Source organism: Morone saxatilis, unplaced genomic scaffold, assembly GCF_004916995.1.
Source record: "Morone saxatilis isolate NCDOM2014 unplaced genomic scaffold, NCSU_SB_2.0 Contig2, whole genome shotgun sequence".
Taxonomy (NCBI): domain Eukaryota; kingdom Metazoa; phylum Chordata; class Actinopteri; family Moronidae; genus Morone; species Morone saxatilis.
Window position 1 is genome coordinate 4724259 of NW_023339762.1, and position 5729 is coordinate 4729987.

Sequence of the window (5729 nt, forward strand, 5' to 3'; positions counted from 1 at the left end):
TCCTGGGCTACAGTACTGGGAAGAGGAACCTAGGGTTGTTTCTTATTTTCTTCTATTTAGTGTTTGAGTAATGGCTCGCTCGCCATGAAAGGAGGGCCTTTTTATTAAGTTTTAAGCAACCATGGCAAATTGAGCCTTGTTTGTTTTTTGGCTTTTAGGATTTGGCAGTTTGGTGGGTTGTACCACGGTTGTAGTTCCTATGTTTTAATATCCATGGCGGTCACATTTAGTTAAAAAAAAAATCTTTTATATACCATCTTACGTGGCTTTAGAAAAAAAAGCTAATCGTATAAAAAATGTTCCTCGTATCCAAGTATTCCTGGACATAGCTAGTCTTCTACATTTATTTTACTAGAACAGGATAAAGAACATGTATTTTAGTTAAAGGCCCTACCAGGGAACAGTTCATTTTGTGTTGATTTGGATTGGCTCCTGGTTGGACAAAAGTTTGGTAGTGTTTTATCGCCCTCGTTTCCTTGGATTCAAGGGAATCTGGACATATTAAAATCCCAGTGGTTCAGGCATTAACTAATAGAAACAGGGGCCAATCTTCTCGCTGCATTTTTTGATTTTTTTCTTTATGTAGGTCATAGTAGAGGCATCATATCTAAACTGGAGACTGGCTAACCAGTAAAAATTTGCTGTAGTATGTTGAAATAAAACATGTACAATTCACAGGTCAGTAGGCCAATTTAGTGTTTATGTAAAAGAAAATACTGCCACTGACATTAGAGGTAAGTTTTAAATACATAATATAATAAAAGGGGCAGGAGTAGTCTGTCTGTGACATCACCCATAGCGTCTGAAGAGCGTTGTGAAGCTCAGGGTGTCGGCCTTGGCTGTCGCCATCTTGGTAGGTCCTGGACTCACTAATCAAAGAATTGCAAAAGAGGTGGAGTGTGGGTGGAGCTGGAGGCGGGCTGGGGAATGAAGCCTGGGTAACTTGAACCAGCTCACCTGGGATGGACACTTCACCTGTACTCAAAGCATCCAGGCGCCTTAAACGTTGCTGCATAACTTTAAGCTTTCATGTAATTTAAAATGGCTGAGTCTATATAAAAAAAAAATCACTCCCCGTCGCGATGAATTTGGTTATAGAGGACCAAAACAGTTTTTGTACCAGGCCTGAAACACTGTTTATTTCTGCGCTGTTAAAGTTTTCGGCATTGTTAATATGGGGCCTTATGGGAGGATTGACTCAGCTGGCTTGAGGCCAGCCTCTAGTGGCTGGTCAAGCGAACTGGTAGCTTTTTTTTTTTTTTTTTTTTTTTTTTTTTTTTTTGTTTTTGCTTTTATTTGGTGGCTTATTTGCCATTCCCACAGATGTGGGGCACGGGCCCACTGACATGTTATTCACCACTCTACATGTACTTCCCACACTTCTGCCTTTGGCAAATTACTTGTCATAATATCAGAATAGAGTACAGTGCCATAGAGAGCTCCTTCGCTGTACGGTCGCCAAAGAGGTGTCAACCAAATTACAAAGGCCGAAACCAGGCAACACAAATCACAAAAGGAATACACATACAAGCCACAACAAAACACTAACACAAATAAAATTGTCACAACACAATACAAAAGTACACAACGGAAGTGAACTACAGCGGAAGCGGCATACAAACGGAAGGTGAACAGCTAAACAGACGTGAACGGTAACAAGAAGTGAACGGTAACGGGGCATGGTTGACAATGAGGCGCGATTTGTTGCTGGCAGACACTTTCATGAGAAGAACACGCTCTTGCACTGCTGTGATAATTAAGTGAAAGCATTGTTCTGTAGGCTAACTATGATAACTATCGCTATTTGTCACAGGGCAAAGAGCTGTCTTCTTCTATGAAATAGTCCGCCAGCCAACAAATCCGCCTCATTGTCAACATCCGTTAGCGTTCCACTTCCGTTTGTGACTTTTGTATTCGTGTTTGGTTGATCTGGTGGCTTTTGTATTCGTGTTGTGGCTTTTGTATTTGTGTTTTGGCTTTTGTATTTGTGTTCTGGACTTTGTATTTGGCCTGACACGTCTGGGCCACCGTATTGCTGGAACCAGCAGGGGCTGGGGCTCTGTCAGTGACCAAGTGCTGTTGGATTATCTCTAGAGGGTGAAACTCCATAATCAGAAAAAGCAGTGACAAAAATGTGTTGATGGGGTCGTGGCTTACACTCTTTTGTCTGAGTCACTTGTGCACAGAGACATGAAGACAGTTGGCACTGAGACTCAGTGACTGCAGCTCTGTGATCATCAGAACCAGCAGTGGATGAAGTTGTTAGTTATGTTCTGGGAGGCAAAGTTAGTTAAAAATTATGCAACATTCAACAAAATATACCTTTATTTAACTTTATGAACACAAGGGAGCAACCACTACGGCAAGTCCATGGTACCAAATTTAAACAATAAAAATAAACTCGAACAGGCAGATTGCTGAGCACATTCATGCTCCCCAGAGGACACCCTCACATTCTCGACACTTCATAGGTTTCCTTTGGTGCTATTCAAATGTGAAACTGTCAATTTTTCATTTGTGTTTTTATTTTTATTTTTTATTTTTATAGTGCAATACAAATGACCACCTGAAGACACCTACGACAGCACAAGACAACAGAGGGAACTAGAGGCTGACAAACCGCAAGCAGTAGCAACAATTAGCCCCCATACGACACCAAGAATAAATAAATAAACACAAACTATATAAATGATTCCCTGCAAATGTCCTCTGATGCAAGCTCAAGAAAAGCATCAGAAAATACTTTTATTAAAGTGCAATTAAACTACATGGTTTACAAAAAAACAAACAAATAGGAATAGTTTTAACTTGGTTCAGCTGAGACCATCTGCTCCATTGTACACAAGGGCAACACTTGGTGCTGGTTTTGCAGCTCAGCACTGACACCACTGACACACTGGAGGCTTAAGGTCTACCAAAGTCACTTTGTTCCCCACAAACCACCAACAGTCCCACATGCTCAGGTTGCTTTTAACAGGCACCTTCCAAGGAACCCTGGTTGTTGTTGCTGTTAATATTTACCAGCAGGCTGTTATTTAACTGCTCATACATGGACTTATGTGGAAAAGGCATTAGCGTAACAAGGCATGTGAGAGTGGCCCAGTCCTAGCTGCTTGCTCAAGTGTTAAATGTGGGTCAGATGATGGACAGCGAGCTGGGAGGTAGGTCACTGATGATGAAAATATTGACGTTGCCTTTGGGCTGAAACTATTGATCCTAATATGGGATTGTCCTAACATAGGGAGGCCTCCACAAAAAGATTTTACAACATTGCTGCTCATCTGATTCTTCGTGTCTCTCCATGGCTTTTCAGCTCTAATGTATCATATGACCAACTAGCCCTTTGAATAGTCCCTACATTACCAAGCTTCTCGCACTGCTAGTTCTGCAAAGCTGCATGGATACAGTGACCAGACGTCCCGGTTTGTGCAACATTGACCCGGTTTCAAGCTAGGTGTCCCAGGTCCCGATGAATATCATAACATAACACTAAAATGTCCCGGTTTTAAACATTCACCACCAAACGCAATTTAAAATAATCATTCTAACATTATACTTATTCTCAGTGCTTACATAGATATGATTCATGTTCTGTCCCGCTCATTTTTACCTAACCCAATATAAAAACAATGACTATGCGTTTGAATTTAACACTGATTTGTGTGAATGTGTGTCAGTCAATCAATGTGTAATTGTCAAGGCTTTTGCTAGCCTGTGAGTCATAGGCAAGCGTTGCAGACCATGATGCTTGCGGTTCTTTCTCTCAAAACTTTAATAACACAGTTGGATGAGGCATCAATTTAACTTTTTATTTGTATTCTTTTAATTTAGTTTGACAGCGAATATATGTCCAATACTGTAAAGGAAGAAGGTAACCTACCTGCTGACAGTTTCTATCTAGACAGTTCTATAAAGCACTAACAGCAGATATTAAATCCTGCAATGAGTGAGAAGACCGGGATCACTTCAGAAAGCCCTTCAGTGGGATAACCTTACCATATTTGGATGACCCACATGTAGCTTGGGCTACATTTTCGTCACCACCCAAAGGCAAGTCAGTTCGTCATGACCACAATGCAGTCACACTCACTCACAGGGTGAGATTTTATGGTGCGAAATCTAGAAAGTGTGAATTCTGTTTGTAGGTGAAACCAACCATTACTGTTTGATTACATGTATCTGCAGGCACATCTATTACAGGTCCTTCATTACCTCTGTCTGCAGGTCCTGGTGGGCAGTCTCAGCCAAAGGTTTAGTTGAAGCAAAGGGCAGACTGAGGGCGAGCGTCCAGGAAGCTGACATACAAGACACTAATGCTGCCTCTGGCTTCTGTCTCCTTTAAGGACCTCTGACATTTGGTATTTGTTGGGAAACCATTTGTGTACATGACAAAATGCTGAGAGGAGCCCAAGGCCTATTCTTTCTCCCTCTCTTGGCCTCTCTCACTCGGTCTGTCGCTCATTTTCTACATAATACAAGTATATCTATATAAGTAGATACTGTCTACATACAAGTACCTAAATTGTAATGACTTTTCTATTTATTTATATTCTGTTTCATTTTATTCACATTTAGCTCTGTATCTTTGAGTCAGCCTTACAAGTAATTTCATCACTTTCTCTCTCTATGGAGACATTGTGCAGGGAGAGTTTCTATTCTGAGCAGGGCCATCAGTACACCATACTATGCAATTAACATTTCATCATCTTCACTCAACCACAACCTGCACCAATTACTCGTGTTCAAGAACACATCACTGGATTGGATTACAATAATAAGAAGTTGTTTTACAAGGTTCCACGTGGCTAATAGACTAAAGTTAACTTCTGTACTTTTACTGCAGTTATGATCCTCTGTAGCTCAGATGAATACACTGTAAAGTGTGAAGTCACCTATTGATTTATGGCTCCCGACACCCAAACTGTCTGGTCAGTGAGCTCTGTTTTCTTGGCTTGCTGAGGAAAAAAAACTCAGTTTGAGTGTGTCTATTAGTCAGATGAGTTTTTGCCAATGTGAAGTGAAAAGTCAACCTTATAACTTCTAATAGAATCCAGTCCCAGAGGAACAGCAATGGGCTGGGCTCAAAAATGTTTTTTTCTTTTTTCAATCCCCAAAATCCTGGAGGCACTGCATAATTCCTTGGAACCAGGGTTGGAGTTACGTGGGAGCCAGTAGGAGCTGAGCTCCCATGGAAGCAGTAAAATCATACATCTGTGGGGGTCTCTAATACGATTACCCAACACAGCAAATTACTTAAATGATAAAAGACTGCATTTTTCATTGAAATGAGTATTATTTCTATTCTACTTATGTTACGTTAACTACTACTCTCTTACTAACCCTCAGATCATAACCCAAACCCTCCTTGGGACCATTGCTGTTGCACCAAAATCAACTCAAAGTTTGCTCTTATCCTGGGGGCTTGCCACATACATTATAAAGCAGACAGCTAAAAAACCAAGAAGAGCCCTGGACACTAATGAATAACATTTTTATATGCAAAGAAGCTTCATAATCAAATAATCTGTTGATTATTTTTCAGTATTTTGTCTATTTTATAAAATATCTGAAAATGGGGAACAGCATTGTTGGTCAGGACAACATGTAAGGGTACGACATCTTCTCTCCTGCTGTGCTGTATTTTCCGCTACTCTTTTTAATCAACCTCCCCTCTCTTATCTTCTAAATCCTCCATTATCTTCTTCTCTCTAAAAAGTGCCCCGCCCTTT